Below are 17,874 nucleotides of genomic sequence, written 5' to 3'. Positions count from 1 at the left end.
TCTATACTCTTTGGGGAAACAGGTGGGGTGGGGGAAAATTATGTATTTTAGGTGGTAATAGGTCAAAGTATATCAGCATTCAATTTTAAAACAAACTCTGACTAAACAATTCAAACACTGCAATGACAACATGTTTAACAGTTTATCACTTTTACCAAATGGAAGTATGTAGTTATGACATGTTTACTAGTGCTTGAAATGCCAAATTAAGGACACCATAATTATAGCTCAATATTTTTCAACTCTGATCAATTCTGCTTGTTACTCGGAAACCTATCCCATTAGGACATGTTTTTAAAAAGTAAAATGAATCAAATGTTATAATTCTTTCGGTTCACAGGATTTCATGATGCCCCGTTCAAGTAATGGGGAAAAGTACTGACAGTGGCAAATCATCAATGAAGTCATTAGGGTACCCATCTACAGGAAAAACAAAACTAGAAACAAAAACCAAATATCATGATGCCAAGTTTGTAAAAATGTTTCATATATACACACACAAAGATCTGAAGGACACTAAAATACCAGCAAGGATTATCTCTGGTAATTTTACTTTAGGTAATTTTAATTTTATACTGTTTCCATATTTTCTGTGTTTTCTACAATGATCATGTATTATTGTTAAAACTAGAAAGAAAAAATAAATTTAGACAAGTGGAAACTGAGCCAGTACCAATCAATTTAGGATTATATTGGATTGATAGGCTATCCCTTATACCACCATATTCTAAGCAAAAAGTGTTCAGGGCCCTTGAAGAAATGAACTTTGCCTTATCTATAATACACACTTGATTACACTCACATGTATAGTGTATGCTGTGCACATTAATACTTGCACTGAAAAACATTAGGAAACTAAATATGGTTCATTTAGGAAAAGAGAGAGCAGGTAAGCACACTTGCAAAACAAAGAGGAGAGCCTAAGAGCGGATGGTCAAGGAATAACTCAGTAAGAGGAGTCACAAGGTGGGAATAATGTCTTGGTCCAAAATTTTAAAATGTAAGTCTACTACAAATTGTTCACTTTTTTTTTTTTTTTTTTTTTAAGATTTACTTGTCAGCACAATCAGCAGGACACGCAGACAAAGGAAGAAGCAGGCAGAGGGAGAAGCAAGCTCCCCACTGAGCAAGGAGCCCAATCGATCCCAGGATCTGAGAGCATGACCTGAGCCGAAGGCAGACATACACTTAACCGACTGAGCCACCCAGGCGACCCTCAATTGTTCACTTTAAAACGGCCCGTTTTTTATCAATTTCATCTCAAGTCATTAAAAAAGTAAGCGTAGAAGTTACTTCTAAATATACTAGACCGAATCAGCACGGCTTTAAAATGCGGCTTTGCCAAACAAAGGCAATTTTCTCAATTTTAGAGCAACATGGAAGTATGGTTCAGCAACGTGGAAACTATTGTGGTGCCGGGGATGGAGTGGGCAGAAGAGTACCAAAAACAGTGTACCTTCCTGCCTTAACAAAGGAACGGGTCGTGCAAAGAGGCCACAAAACAGTCACGAGTGATTGTGTTGGCTTTAAAATGATGAAGGTTAAGTACTGTTGAGGTCAAAAAAACTTTGTGGAACAAGATTTGAACAGACGATGGTGCAGAATTAGGCACAGGGCTGAGCTGGGTGGGACTCATCGCACACTTAATCCTCGATGACAGCACCAAAACCAGCCCTCCCTGTGCTTAAGCGTACACAAACATTGATTGAAAATTGATTGAAATCCAACAAATCCGCCAAACAAGGCTAAACACGCAGGCACACAAAATTCAACCGCGCTGCGTTCATTTTACTGGGTAGAGTACCTAATACCTGGCTACTGACTAAAAAATGCTTAACGAAAGCTGATGATAGGCTGGAATCTATACACCATCAACCCGCTCCCAAGGGGCCTCTGGCTCACGCCTTTGCACGCAACACCGGGCGCAGGTTGACCTCGGCCTCCGCCCTGCCCACCCCGGGACGCTGTTTACCAAGACTGACCCAAACGTGCCATCCCCACGCCCCTCCAAGCCGGGCCTCCCCGGGTCCCGGCGAAGCCAACTTGTAAATGTGGGACTGCGGGGGACCGGCAATCAATAGCAGGTGGGTGGCGCGGCCTCACGAGACAAAGCAGGGCGCCCCATCCGAAGGAGCCCTCCATCGCGCGGGCCTCCTGCCCGCCTGGCCCCGAGGTCTGGGCCGCGCCGCCACCCCCGCGCCGCCCCCCGGGTACCCGGCCGGCGGAGACCGCCCGCCGCACCCCAAGCGGCCGCCGCACCCGGAGCGCCGGCCCAACCGCCGCGGCAGGAGCGCGCAGGGCGCCCAACTGCCGTCCCGGCCCAACCAACGCGGGCAGGGGAGGAGAGGTGCGCGCGGCCGGCGGAGCGTGCAAGCCACTCGGGGGTCGCAGGGGGGAGGCTGCGCGCGGGGAAGGCAGGGGCCAAGAGGCGCCAAAGCCATCGCTGAACGCAGCGCCAGGAGGGGCTCCTTTAGGGGGATTTGCCCCTTTCCCCTTAGAAGGTGCAGATGGTTTGACCCCCCACCCCGAGTGAGGTGCCTTGTCCCAGCCCCGGCTGGACTGTACCATCGGGCGGTGCCGCCGGGATTTCTCCCCCCCACCACCACCATCAGTTTCCCCCCCCACCCGGGTCCGCGGTCGGTTGGCCCCGGCCGGGCTCTGAGACGCGGAAAGAGCTTGGCGCCATTTTGGGTGGGACTAAGCAAAGACGAAACACCCTCCCAGTCGATGGGGTACTCTGGACGCTGGCTTATCCGGTTCCCTTAATCCTTTAGGTACTTACACGACGTTGGGTGAGGGGAGCTGGAAGATCAGCGGGTCCCCGATCCTCTCTCCCTAGGGGTGATGGAAATCAAACCCCCCCCGCCACCTCCAGGTGGTTCTTCCCGCCGCAGAGTGGGAGCAGCATAAAAGGCGGGGCCTTATTAGCATAATCTGCCTGGCAACCTGATCTCGACGTTGTATGATTGGTTGAACTCTGTAAACCCCATGCCCTGCCTAGAGACGAGTAACGCTGGGGCGAACTGACAGGCCCAGATTTAAGACTCATGACGAAGATCCTGAGACGCTTATTCAGGCGGCAGAGAAAGCCAAAGGAGATTCGCACAATGGCCCAATGACTGAAGGCCTCTTTATTTCGTGCTCTGCTGTTCACTTAAAACCCAATCAAAGAGCGGGTCTCAGGCAGCGCTCGCCTGCGTTTGTACTCTAAGCCAATCAGAAAAGCCGACTCTTCGGATTCAGGGTCAAGCTGGCCCTGAGGGTCCCGTGGCTTCCGAGGTGGGGAAACGTCCTGCCTCGATGGCCCAGGTAGAGGGGCTGGAGTGCTCATCGGGGTCCGAGCCAGCCCCCCACACCCGAGAGGCCTGGTGTCCTGAGTCGCCGAGCCGGGGGATGTGGCGGGACGAACGCGCCGCCGGCTTACAGGCGTGCTCCGGCTTGGCGCCCTCGCACAGTTGAGCACCTGAAGCCGACCTGCCTGCGGAGGCTCCGCTGAACCGATGCTACACGCCAACCCCGAATGCAGCGCGGGCCTCGGCCGGTCGGCAGGCGCCTTCCCAGGCCTCGCGCTCCAGGCTTCTGGGTGTACAGCGCCGGCCGCGAGCTCCTCCTGGGGCTGACGGTGCCTCCACCTCTGACCCCGCGACTGCGTCTGTGCCCAGTCCTTGCCAAACCCTGGAGCGCCTCACTGCATTTCTCCTTTCCCTTTTCCCATTCTGAAAAAGGAAAGGATTTTCAGAAACACAAAGTATTATTCAACACTGATTAACCAGTGACTCGGTCACTCATTTCTTAACCTCAGACTTCCACATCCTATCATCCCATAAAATTACCTTCCCAAAGGGTGGCCAAGTGCACAGAAATGAACCCAAGCTTTGGAGCAAGACGCCCAAGCTCTAGCTGGCCAGCCCTAATAGGAATGGCAACGAGATGTGGAAGAGACCTTGAACCTTTCGACCTTCAGTGAGTTTTCCCCTCCAAGACATCTTCCTTGCTACGTTGTTTTGAAGATTAAGTGAGATTTACATGTAAAAATACCTCCCACCCTGGAAGTGTCAATGATGATAAAACAGACAAAACTACTAAACTAATTGGCTAACCAAGAAAAAGAGGAAGAAAGCACAACTAAGCAAAAGACTTGGGAATAGAAAACATCCAAGGGTGGGGAGGGGACTCTGTAAAATCAACAATGTTCTCCTCACTGTTTTGTTTGTTTTAAAAAACTGGAAACAAAGTGGAAAGAATAGGAGAACATTGCGTTTTTAAAACTTCAAGACAGTTGATTGGTCAGTTGATTGATTACCTTGTAAGCAACTTGATGGCTAGACCATGTCTTGTTCCTCTGCAAGGACGGAGGCTGGGCAGGACTTAGGTGATCCATAAACACTTGTTGAATTTAATTGAGAAGGAAACGTGTTTGGGGCCTGATGAGGCAGATGCAAATAACTCTTCACTGGACACATAGACACATGGAAGTCAGTTGCCTTAGGAAAGATTATATTGGTTAAGAAATTCACTCCAGTGTTCCCCTCTAGTCCCGTGAGTGGACAAACAATGCCAGAGGTTGGACAGGTCCACTCCTGTATCCTTTAGCCTCTAGAGAAAACTTTCCCCATTTTGCGATGTGACATATGCTCTCTGATGGATTAGGATGGTCCCAAAGGAGGTCCGCTGACCAGAAATGTCAAGGAACCCAAAAGGGGAAGTTGACCTGAGGAATGGGGCTATCTGGACTGCAGAACACAAGTTACCCTCATGAACTTTGAGAAGTGGTCTGAAACTTTAGAGAGTGCACACATATTACAGTTGGACACCACCCCAAAGATTTTTTATTAGGAAGGCCTTGAGTGAACCTCAGCAATCTGCATTTCATATAATTTTTTAAGATTGTTTTTTAAGTAATCTCTCTACCGAATGTGGGGCTCAAACTCACAACCCCGAGATCAAGAGGTGCACTCTCTACTGACTGAGCCAGCCTCATATACATTTTTTAAAAAAATTTATACTCAGTAAAATTCACTCCTTTTGGTATACTAGTATTTATTGACTATGTACTGTATGTAGTAGAGGCAACAGAAGAAAGTAAGATGATTCCAGGCAATAAGTGCTATGAAGAAAGTAAAGCAGGGGCACCTGGGTGCCTCAGTCAGTTAAGTGCCTGCCTTCAGCTCAGGTCAGGATCCCAGGGTCCTGGGATCAGGCCCGCATAGGATTCCCTGCTCAGCGGGCCATTTGCTTCTGCTCTTGCGAGTGCGTGCTGTCTCTCAAATAAATAAAATCTTTTTTTTTAAGATTTTATTTATTTAAGAGAGAGAATGAGCAGGCGGAGGAGCCAAGGGGAGAGGGAGAAACAGGGAGCCCAATGAGAGGTTCCATCCCAGGACCCTGGGATCATGACCTAAGCCGAAGGCAGATGCTTAACTGACTGAGCCACCCAGGTGCCCCTCAAATAAATAAAATCTGAAAAGAAAAAAAAAAAGTAAAGCAAAAAAATGCAAAGTGTGGGAGATGCAGGCAACTTAAATAGTGTCGAAATCTTTTTTTTTTTTTTTAAGATTTTATTTCTTTATTTGAGAGAGAGAGCGCACGAGAGCGAGAGAGCACAAGCAGGGGGAGCAGCAGATGAAGAGGGAGAAGCGGACTTCCTACTGAGTAGGGAGACTGCCTTGGGGCTTGATCTTAGCCACTTAACTGACTGAGCCACCCAGGTGCACCCAAAGAAGTCTTTTCTAAGTTACTAACATTTGAGCTGAGACTTGAATAATGGAAAAAAAAAAAAAGAAGAAGAAGAAGAAGCCAGCCATTAAAATTAACAACACAGGAAACAACAAATGTTGGCAAGGATGTGGAAAAAAGGGAAACCCTCTTGCACTGCTGGTGGGAATGCAGACTTGTGCGGCCACTGTGGAAAACAGTATGGAGCTTCCTCAAAAAGTTAAAAATAGAACTACCCTATGATCCAGCAATTGCACTACTAGGTATTTACCCAAAGAATACAAAAATATTGACTCGAAGAGATAATACACCTCTATATTTATAGCAGCATTATCAACAATAGCCAAATTATGGAAAGAGCCCAAGTGTCTATCAACTGATGAAGGGATAAAGATGTGGTACACACACACACACACACACACACACACACACACACACACACGAATATTACTTGGCCATAAAAAAGAATGAAATCTTGCCATTTTTAGAGTGAAAGCTCCGTGAAGGCAGGGATTTTTGTGTTGAATTTTTTTTTCACACTGAAAACAATAAGAAAGCCAGAGTTGCTAGAATATAGGGCAAGGAGTATAGTGATACAAGAAAACTTGAAGAAATAGGAAGATCATACAACCAGATCATACAAGGTTTTGAAGGCTATGGTATTAGAGTTGTTATTGTATTTTAAGTGCAATTTAAAGTAGTTGGACATTTTAAGCAGGGGTATAACTTTTATTTTTTAAGATAATTGTGGCTGCTCTATCTTGTTGGGCAAGAGGGAGAGAAATAAGAGACAAGAAAGATAGTTAGGAGTCTGTTGCAATATTCTCTAAGCAAGAAATTGGTGATCTTGACAAAAATAGGAGTAGTGTACATGGGAGAAATTGTGGATACCAGATATGTTTTGGAGGTGAAGCCACAGAACTTGCAAATAGATAAGATAATGGAACAGAATGGGTGTTTTTAGTGATGACAAGAGAGTCATCAAGAACGACTTGAAAAATTAAGACTTAAAAAAAAGAAAGAAAGAAAGAAAAATTGAGTCTTGAGTGACCAAGTAAATGTTGATGGCTCCACTGAAATTAGGAAGACTGGGAGAGAAATGGTTAGAAAATTAAGTGTTCCATTGTGGTCATGCTAAGTTTCAAGTATATATTTTAGAAATCCAATTGGACATACTATATTGGCAGTTGGAATTGAAGGAGAGATCAGGGCTATGATAAATTCAGGATTCATTAGACTATAAATTGTATTTAAATACATAAGGTTGGGGCTCCTGGCTGGCTTAGTTGATGGAGCATGTGACTCTTGATCTCGGAGTTGTGAGTTCAAGCCCCATGCTAGGCATAGTGGCTACTTAAAAAAAAAGAAATACATAAGGTTACATGAAGTCTTATTAGATAAGGTCATCTAATAAGGCTTAGGTGAGGGAGAGCGTGTATATGGAGAAGACAAGAGGGTCCAGGATTAAGCAGTTGGGAGCTGCTGAATTTAGAGATGAAGGAAAGGAGGAGAGTCAGCAAGAGATTGTCAAGGCCAGTGAAACAGGAGGAGAACAGAAGAGGATGGTGTCTGAGAAGCCTCAAGAAGGAAGTGTTTCAAGAAGGGTGTGGTAGTCAGCTGCAGCTAATATTACTGAGAGGGGAAAGAAAGATAAAGTCAGGGGCACCTGGGTGGCTCAGTGAGTTGGGCATCTGCCTTCAGCTGGGATAGTGATGCCACGGTCCTGGGATTGAGCCCCACATTGGGCTCCCCACTCAGGTATCTTACTTCTCCCCCTGCTCTCCCCCCTGCTCTCCCCTTGCTTCTCCCCCCTGCTCCTGCTTTCTCTCTCTCTCAAATAAATAAAATCTTTTAAAAGAAAGAAAAAGAGAAAAGAAAGAAAGAAGAAAAGAAAAAGAAAGAAAGAGAGAGAGAGAAAGAAAGAAAGAAAGGGAAAGAAAGAAAAAGATGAAGTCAGATAACCTGTGGATCTGGAAAGATGGAGTGGAAGTAACTGATAACTTGTCAATAGCAGTTTCAGGGGAGGATTCGGAAACATAGCGGGAGTTGCCTGAAGAAAGAATGGGAGGTGAAGACTGACACCTGTTACCAACAGTGTAGCAGATAAGATAGGCCAACAAAAACAGCTAAAATGCTGTATTTGCGGTTTGTAAAAGACCTTCCTTAAATGTATCACAGAGCTGGCAACAGAGTGAGGAGTTTACAAAGGTTAACAACAAAGTGAGTAAAAAGGGAAAGCTCATCATTATAGAGGAAAGCAAATGAATAAAGAAAAAGGAATGCTGGAAAATGAAAAACTGTCATTTGACAGCAACCGAAACAATTATTAAAGTTTCTCAAAAAGAATTATAGGCGTATACTGAAACCAATAGATGAAAATTTGATGGCTTGATGTCAACACCCTCTTGAAATATCTCCACAGAAGATACTTATTAATTACAAGAGAAAAGATAACTTTATAATGAAGACATTTGGAGATACCATCATAGTGATCAAAGTTACTATTCTCATGGTGACTGGGTGACTCAATTGGTTAAGTGGCTGCCTTCAGCTCAGGCCAGATCACAGGGTCTTCAGTTGGTCTATCTGCTCAGTGGAGATTATGCTTCTCCCTTTGCCCCTCCCCCTGCTTGTGCCGTCGCACACACTCTCTCTCAAAGTATTTTTTAAAAAAGCGAAGTTACTATCCTCAGGAATAGGACAATGGAGACCATGTGCCTCTCCCTGTGATGCACTGAGAAGGATACAGCTTCACTTCTGCAATATGGCTGCCAAAATTAATAACCTGGATCTGATTTTAAGGAAATGATAGGCAAACCCAAACTGAGTGACATTCTCCAAGATAACTGGCCTGTACTCACCTTAAATATATTAATGTCATGGGACTTTATGGCTGGCACAATTGGTAGAGCGTGTGACTCTTGATCACATTGGGCATGGAGCCTTCTTAAAAAAAAGAAAATTGTTAACGTCATGAAAAGCTAAGTCTGTGGAACCGTTCCAGACTAAAGGAGTCTAAAAAGACACAACTAAATGCCCCAGATTTGGATCCTGGACCAGGAAAAAACTTTTTTTACATGTATAGAAAACAATTGGTCACATTGGAATAAACTCTGTAGATTAGATAATAATACTATATAAATATGAATTTCTTGATTTTGAGCATTGTATTGTGGATAAATAAAAGTATTTTCTTACTTTTAGGAAATATACACCAAGTGAAGGGGAAATGTATCTGCAGTTTATTCTCAAACAGTTCAGAAAAAGAAAAAAAATTCCATGTACATATGACTAAAATGTTAACATATGGAGAACCTGCATGAAAAGTGTATGGTAATTCTTGTACTATTTTTGCAACTTTTCTGTAAGTTTGAAATAATAAAGCAAGATAATAGTGCAAAAAAACAAAAAGACTAGTCCTTCAGCTTCAGGTCTGCACTGTGAGGAGAGGGGATGACGGATACTGGAACTGGGTGGGCTTCCGAGAAAGAATCAAGGAGTTTGTGACCAGGCCAGAGTTGTTCAGAGCTTCACTATATGTTTTTAAGATTTTATTTATTTATTTGACAGAGAGAGAGAAAGAAAGAGAGTGAACGCAAGCAGGGGGAGGGGCAGAGGGAGAGGGAGAAGCAGGCTCCCTGAGGAGCAGTGAGCCCAATGAGGGCTCGATCCCAGGACTCCAGGATCATGACCTGAGCCGAAGACAGACGCTTAACTGACTGAGCCACCCAGGTGCCCCAATCTTCACTCTTGTTCAGGAAAAAACCTAACAGGGTTCAGGTGTGGGTAACTATGAGTGTAACTGAATGTTTGAAATTTATTTTTTTTAATTTATTTTTTTAAAGATTTTATTTATTTATTCGACAGAGATGGAGACAGCCAGCGAGAGAGGGAACACAAGCAGGGAGAGTGGGAGAGGAAGCAGGCTCCCAGCAGAGCAGGGAGCCCAATGCAGGGCTCGATCCCAGGACCCTGCAATCATGCCCTGAGCTGAAGGCAGACACTTAACGACTGAGCCACCCAGATGCCCCTATTTTTTTTAATTTATTAATTTTTTATTTAAATTCAATCTCAGGATTCTGGGATGGAGCCCTACATCAGGTTCCTGGCTCAGTGGGGAGTCTGCTTCTTGCTCTCTGTCTGCCACTCCCCCACTCATGCTCTCTCTCTCTCTCTCAAATAAGTAAAATCTTTAAAAATTTTTCAATTTAATGAACATATAATGTATTATTAGTTTCAGAGGTAGAATTTAGTAATCCATCAGTTGCATATAACCCCCAGTGCTCATTACATCAAGTGCCTTCCTTAATGCCCATCCCCCAGTCCCCATGCCTCTGTCCGAGTGTTTGAAATTTATACTGTGTTGATAGTGTCCTCCAAAGTTCATATCTGGAATCTGTGACAGATCTTATTTGAAAATAGGGTCTTTGCAGATATAATTAGTTAAGATAATGTCATACTAGATAGGTTGGGCCCTAACATAATGATGGGTATTCTTATAAGAAGAGAAAATAAAGACACATCACACAGGGAAAGATATATAAAGACAGAGGCAGAGGGACACCTGACTGATTCAGTCAGTAGACCATGGGGCTCTTGATCTTGAGGTTGTAAGTTTGAGCCCCATGTTGGGTGTAGGGATTACTTAAAAATAAAAATATTTTTTAGAAAAAGAGGCAGAGATGAACTACCATGTACGTACAGGCCAAAGGAAACCAAAGACTGCCAGTATCCCGCAACAGTTTCAAGAAGGATTGTTCCCTAGAGTCTTCAGAGAGAGAATTGCCCTGCCCACACCTTTATTTTGGACACCGAACCTCCAGAACTGTGGGAGAATAAACTTCTATTGTTTTAAGCACCTAGTTGGTGGTACTTTGTTATGAAAGCCATAGGAAACTGAGACAACATTATAAAGTGAGTGGGAACCTATGTGGGTACAAGACTGTGTGCTGGGGGGGTAGGGACTGAATGTGGACGGCAGGGGTTATACGCATTTATGAAATAGCAGCGGTATTAAGTTTGTTTTCGTTTGCTTATTTGTTGGATTTGAAAGGAAAAGTCTAAGGAATGGAGCAGATAAATATTTTTAAATGATATTTTATATAAAATTAAATATACTTATTATGGAGAGGAAAAATAAAATTTTAAAAAATAGGGACTGCAGTGCCTGGGTGGCTCAGCGGGTTAAGCATCCAACTCTTGATTTCGGCTCAAGTCATCATCCCAGGGTCCCAGGATCGAGCCCCTGTGTTGGGGAGTCTGCTTGAGGATTTCTCTCCCTCTCCCCTTGCCCCTCCCCTCCAAAATAAATAAATGAATATTAAAAAGAAGAAGAAGAAGAAGAAGAAGAAGAAGAAGAAGAAGAAGAAGAAGAAGAAGAAGCGGCGCCCCTAGCTAGCTCAGTTGGTGGAGTGTGCAACCCATGATGTTGGGGTCATGAGTTCAAGCCCCACACTGGGTGTAGAGATGACTCAAATAAATTAAATCTTAAAAAAAAAAAAATAGACGACTATAAAAGAACTTGCTATGGGGTATCTGCTTTTGTTTGTGGCCCAGACTCCTAGAGATTTTTCTTTAAGTTTTATTTATTTAAGTAATCTCTACACCCAATGTGGGGCTCAAACTCACAACCCCAAGATTAAGAGTTGTATGCCCTTCCGACTGAGCTATCCAGGTGTCCCAGACTCCTAGAGATCTTAAGTCACAAGACTGGATATCGTCTTCAGTTCAAACAGCCAGAATCACGGATGTTGAGGGAGAATTGGAAAGGAGGTGATGTTCAGAAGAAGCCTGCGAAGCTTCATAAGCAGGGAGAGAAAGAAGCATTATGAAGACTTAAAGTCAAGTAGCATCTTTTCCCCTGAAACACAGTCACAGTAAAAGGCAGGAAATATATGAAATGGAAACGTACTTTCCATCAAACATTGTTCTTTTCAAGAAAACACCTTTATGAATGTGGCTCAGTTTGAAAAATTAGGGCCATACCTTAAATTTTGATATGAGGAAAGCTGTGTAAGCAAGAATTATTATAAATATAATGAGGATGCTATGGTTCATCCTATTTGTAGTAATCTCATTTAAGGGTGATCATTGTAAGAAAAGTCTTCTCTCAGGAGTATAATGTCAACAGATACCTGAGAATAATCCAAAAGAGAAACTATACCATGTAAGGAATACTGCAAAGCCTCCAGCCAACTCAAATCTCCTTACACATAAAAAAAAATAAATTAATTTAAAAAAAATCATACTGGAGAAAAATTCATGAGTGTAGCGAATGTGGAAAACATTTAGCCTGAAGCAATAACTCAGAGATCATGAGAAAATGCATACTGGAGAGTGTGCATTCATGCATGTGCTGAATATAGCCAAGTGTTCTCTCTCTTTTTTGAGGGAGGAAATCCTATAAAAGCGATAAATGCGGAAAATCCTTCGGCTGTAATAGATAAACTTCATACTCATCATTCTAAGGAGAAACCTTAGGAATGTGGAAAAGCTTCTCTTCAAATGCTAAGACTCATTAGACACCAAAGAAGGCATCCTGGAGAGAAACCCTATAGATTTAAAGAAAGTGGGAAAGCCTCTAGTAGTGAAAAAATCTCACAGAGCCTGAGAAAATTAGTATTGGAAAGAAACCGCTGAATGTAATCAATGTGGAAGTGTCTTCAGCTAGAAGCAATACTGCATTAAAGATCAAAACATTCATATTGGAGGGGCGCCTGGGTGGCTCAGTCGTTAAGCGTCTGCCTTCGGCTCAGGGCGTGATTCCGGGGTCCTGGGATTGAGCCTCACATCAAGCTCCTCCGCTATGAGCCTGCTTCTTCCTCTCCCACTCCCCCTGCCTGTGTTGCCTCTCTCGCTGGCTGCCTCTCTCTCTGTTAAATAAATAACTAAAATCTTTAAACAAACAAACAAACAAAAAAAACACTAAAACCATTCATATTGGAAAGAAACTCTATGATTTTAATAAATGTGGAAAATCTTCACCCAAAAGGAGAAACATCATTATTTATCAAACAATCCATACAAAAGAGAAATCTTCTGCATGTAGTAGGTATGAGAACGCTTTTATTCAGAAGTCAAGCCTCATTAGACACTAGAGAAGTCATACCTGCAGATAAACGCTATTTATGTAAGGAAGGTGAAAAAACATTCAGTAGCAAATGAAAATTCATGTTTGAGAAATCCTTTAAATACAATGCACGTGCAGAAATATTCAGCAGAATCCGTACCTCATTAAATATTACAACATTCATATAGGAGAGAGACCCTATGAATGTACTAAGGGTGGAAAAGCCTTCTCTTGAATCACACTGTTTATTGTACATGCAAGAACTGATCCATGTAATAAACACAAGTGTAAAATGTGTGGATAAGCCTACTCTCAACTTTCCAACAACGCTCTGCATATGAAAAACAACACTGAATGGAATTTCAGTTAACAGATGAATGGGTAAACATATTGTGGTATATCCATACAATGGAGTGCTATTCAGCAAGACAAAGAAATGAACTGATACATGCAAAAGCATAAATTAACGGGCGCCTGGGTGGTTCTGTCGGTTAAGCGTCTGCCCTGGGCTCAGCTCATGATCCCAGGGTCCTGGGATAGAGCCCTGCAGTCCTGTTCTCTGCTCAGCGGGGAGCTTGCTTCCCCCTCCCCCTCTCCCTCTGCCTGCCACTCCCCCCCTGCTTGTGCTCTCTCCCTCCCTCTCTCTGTCAAATAAATAAATAAAATCTTAAAAAAAAAAAAAAAGACTTTCTAAAAAAAAAGGGAAAGAAAGAAAAGCAACTGCTTTCTGTAAGAATGACAAGACAGAAAAACTCACATCAAAAAAGAGAACAAGAGGCAGTGCTGACTGCCAGGGACCTAATCAGTAAGGATGTAAGTTAAGATGTCGAAACTAGAGTTCAGAATAATGATTATAAAGATACTCACTGGGCTTCACTGGGTGGGAAGCCTGCTCAGGATTCTTTCTCTCGCTCTCCTCTGCCCCTCCTCACCACAGCTGCCCCACCAAAAAAAAAAAAAACTTAAATACAAATTAGTTGTTTTGCTACATGGTAACAATAGTGATAGGAAACACCATAGAAAAATATGTAGGGATGGAGAGCATTCTACGCAGAAATGAGATGCACGAGATGCGTCAATTATTAAAGAAGGATTTTCTGGAGTCCCAGGGGTTGACGTTTCTGCTCCAGGCACACTTGACCTGCTTTACCATGTTGCCTGTGGTCGGCTCACTTGCCAAGGTTACTTATGATCCTCTCTGCACTGCTCACTGACAGCAGGAAACAGGACTGGCGATCTACGTTTCTCTTTTCTCTGAACGCACCTTTGGTTCCACAGTGGTGTGTAAGTAACAGCCCAGCAGCCCCGGGGTAGGCTTTCACTTGCAGCTCAACTATTAGAATAGCTGGATTGCTAGTTGTTTATTAGTGAAACTTACTTTCTAGGCAGAGCCCGAGAACTGTATTAAATGTAGAAGGTTTTAAACAAGCTGTGGCCTCTTGCCAACTTTTTCCTCTTGTTTCTGATTTGGCTTAACCTCTAGCTGCATAGTGATGGAGAAAAATAACAGGACACAATGGTGGATGGAAGAGGGAGACAAATGCAGATTCTGAGCCAGTATTGGGAAAAGTGGTATGGGGTAGCAAAATGGAGAGAGAAAAAAAATTTAGTAGAGTATGCTAAGAGGATGTGAAGGACCGTTTTCCAAAAAGATAGCTCCCAGAAAACATGAAAGAAAATACTTTCTAAGAATTTTCAGTGATGAAGCCTTCAGAGCACCTCTTTTGGTTCACTTAAAACTTAATTTTAAAAAATCAATACAGTGCAATTTCTATTTTGAGTTAAACCCCTCTTTTTGTATAAGTGCTCTTACAGCGTGCGAACCTTTCATGTGGCCCCGTTGGATCCGAGTGAGATAGCAAATACGTTGGCTGGCCAAACAGTAAACTGGGGTAAGTCTTATGCTGAGTGGGAGAAAAGAAATGGAACATTTTTTAGAAAACAAAACCCTATGCCAAATATAGCGCAGATTAAGATCCACAGAAACATTGTTCTGAATATTTATGGGTAATCCACGAATAATCCTCAGAAAGAGATATTGCTGATGCAAATCAGCTTAAAAAAATGGGATGGATTTTTCTAGTATATATGGCAATAAAGAAGAGGAAAGCAGGGATATTGTACCAGGGGTATAGATGCATAATTTAAAGACTGAGAGGAAGCCAAGTGCCATTGGCTAGACAAATAATCCTCTGTTAGTAAGGGCCATATTTCTCTGATTCTTAAAAGTACGACACAGTAAAAAGTAAGGGGAAAAGTCCATTGTACTTCATGGCTACCATGATACTTCATGTTTGGATTTTAAGTTGATTGAGCTTTTGCTCCTTCTCAGCAAACATTAACAAGAGACAGGTTCTGCATAGATATAAATTTAAGTAAGACCTTTTCTCCTCCTTAACAGTGTTTTTTATTTACTCTACTCCTGTGGTCATGGAATGTAAATATTCTCTTAACTTCTCTTTCTTATCGTATTAAAGTAACCAGCAGAGAGCTTGAGAATTGAGCAGGATTCTTTTCTCTCAAGGTTCCTTTTCAAATTCTAGTATGGCATCCAATCTCTTCATTTTATTCAAGACAAAACCAAGTTCTTTTACGTTTAAATTTATTTCCTCACCGGGAAGAAACATTAATCACTAATATCTATAAATGCAATCATTGCTGGTAACTTGGTTTCTAGAAAAAATACTTTTGAGGTTCTTTTGTTTCTTCATACAAAAGTCACAGGCTCACACAAACATTTCAACTATTCAGGTCGTGTTCAGGCCCTAGTCTTTCAGTCCATTCATACGCAAATTATTGAAAAGTTTTCCCCCAGGTTAGAGAAGAAAAATAAGACCCTAGCTTTTAACCTTGAAACTCTTGAATCCCTCTAAAAGTTTTATGCTAAATATCATGTTCCAGTTCATATGTGCATTTTTTCTGAGGGAAGATTTCATAATTTCCAGCACATTCCAAGGAGTCCAAAACCCTATAAAAGACCAAGAATCACTGCCTTTTAATAATTACTAAAATCCAGGGGACTTTTACTTTTGAATTTCATTTTCCTAATTGGCTACATCAGTGCTTTCCAAATTTTAATTTGCATATGAGTCCTGTGGGGACCGTATAAAATACAGATTATAATTCAGAAGGGCTGAGGTGGGATCAGATGTGCATTTCTAACAAATTCTAAGGTGACGCTGTTGCTGCTGGTGCATGGGCCACACTTAGAGCCAGAGCAAAAACAACACACCCGAAGGAGGACCCCATGAAAAGGTCAGAAAATTTCACCCATTAAGAAGATTCAAAGACTTACTTGTCAATATACCCTAATGTCCGGCAAAGACAGGAAAGTAAACACTTACCAGCATTAACTTTTGCCATACTTAAAATAAAGAGTATATTCATGAGATGTAAACTGACACCATTCCCCAATATTTAGATGTCTGAAGTTGATTTTTGAAGATGTCATACATCATAGAAGCTCTCTGATTGAATTTTCTATTTTTGTACTTCTTTCACCACTCCTCCCATCATAGAACTGTTTTCTTAGAGTTTAATAAGATGCTGTCTGGTCCCCAAGTACAGACAGACATAAATTGATGGTGTTCCTGGCAATATTAAAAAAAAAAAAAGCCATTGTTATATTATCTTCAAGACCGTGAAATACTGCCCTCTCTCAAGTCATACAAAGCCTTGTTATAAACAGGTTTAGAAATAGACAAAGCAGGGACACCGGTGTGGCTGAGTCGATTAAGTGCCTAACTCATGCTTTCAGCTCAGGTCATGATCTCAAGGTGGTGGGACCGAGCCCGGCATCAGGCTCCATGCTCAGCATGGTTGAGATTCTTTCTCCCTCTCTCTCTGCCCCTCCCACCTAAAATAAGTAAATAAAATCTTGGTTTTTTAAAATTTTATTTTTAGTTTTTATTTTTTTAAGATTTTTATTTATTTGTCAGAGAGAGAGACAGAGACAGAGACAGAGAACACACGAGCAGGGGGAGCGGCGGGCAGAGGGAGAAGCAGAGTCCCCACTGAACAAGGAGTCCGATGAGGGACTCGATCCCAGGGCCCTTGGATCATGACCTGAGCCAAAGGCAGATGCTTAACCAATTGAGTCTCCCAGGCGTCCTAAATTTTGTTTATTTTTGAGAGAGTGAGAGAGATGGTGCGCACAAGCAGGGAGGAGGGGCAGAGGGACAAGCAGACTCCCCGCTGAGCAGGGAGCCCCATGCGGGATTTGATCTCAGGACTCTGGGATCATGACCTGAGCCAAAGGCAGACACTCAACCAACTGAGCCACCCAGGTGCTCAGTAAATAAAAACCTAAAAAAAAAAAAAAGAAAAGAAAAAGAAAAGAAACAGGCAAAACAAATACATATTATTATCTCAGTAGGGACAGGATCATCTCTTTCTTTCACATTCACTTTATTTTTCTTCTCATCTGCTTATTATAATTGACTTACCAAGATTATTAATACCTATATGGAAGTTTGGCCAACATCTGAAACTTAACACAAAAAAATAAACTAACAATTCCCCTCTTATTGATACCCACCTTCCATGACCCAGACAACTATGTGATCAAATCCTCAAGATTTTGACTCTGTCAAGCCCCATACTTAACCGTTAACCAAGTCCTATTAACTCACCCCTCTAGTGTTTCCTAAAGTCATCCTCAATTTCAAATGGGAAGAAAAGATAGAACGACACCAGTTTTCTTCCCTCCAGCCCTACCCCCAAAACTTGCAGCCTCCCCTGTGAGTTCTGGAGAAACTATTCAGTCCACGCCTTTATACATTTACCACATATATATGTAACCCTCACTAAGTAGTTTTATTTGCATATTTCAAACTTTACATAATTAGTTTCATACAGTAGGTATTCTACAGCTTGCTTTGTCTTTTCAATATTATGTTCGTGGGAGTCATTCATGCCGATTCCTATTTGCTGTATCACATTCATCAAATAAATATATCAGAATTTCTCTTGTGTTCTTCTACTCTTGAATATTTAGGTGGTTTGCAACTATACATATAATGTGGGGGTTGTTCTGTTTTGTTCTGTTTTGTTTTAAACCAGAACATTTATTGTGTGACTAATCATTAAAA

The 17,874-nt window shown here is 42.3% G+C and overlaps 1 protein-coding gene and 1 long non-coding RNA gene across 2 annotated transcripts in view; one reads left to right on the top strand and one right to left on the bottom strand.

Moving 5' to 3' along the window:
- Positions 1 to 3,665, bottom strand: part of PRDM10 (PR/SET domain 10) — a 92,511-nt gene extending 88,846 nt beyond the window's left edge. Inside the window, exon 1 of the mRNA XM_045783761.2 lies at positions 2,783 to 3,665. The gene's annotated coding sequence lies outside the window, so the exon portion shown is untranslated. The remainder of the gene's footprint in view (positions 1 to 2,782) is intronic.
- On the top strand, positions 1,923 to 7,646 carry LOC148108791 (uncharacterized). Its single transcript, XR_015726972.1, has 2 exons — positions 1,923 to 2,084; positions 2,775 to 7,646. It is a non-coding gene; the product is annotated as an uncharacterized LOC148108791 (long non-coding RNA).
- The last annotated feature ends 10,228 nt before the right edge of the window (positions 7,647 to 17,874 follow it).

The sequence above is a fragment of the Ursus americanus genome, chromosome 16, assembly GCF_024610735.1.
Source record: "Ursus americanus isolate L20-20 chromosome 16, mUrsAme1.1.p, whole genome shotgun sequence".
Taxonomy (NCBI): Eukaryota; Metazoa; Chordata; class Mammalia; order Carnivora; family Ursidae; genus Ursus; species Ursus americanus.
The sequence above is the reverse complement of the archived record's forward strand: the minus strand, read 5'-3'. Positions and strand labels throughout refer to the sequence as shown.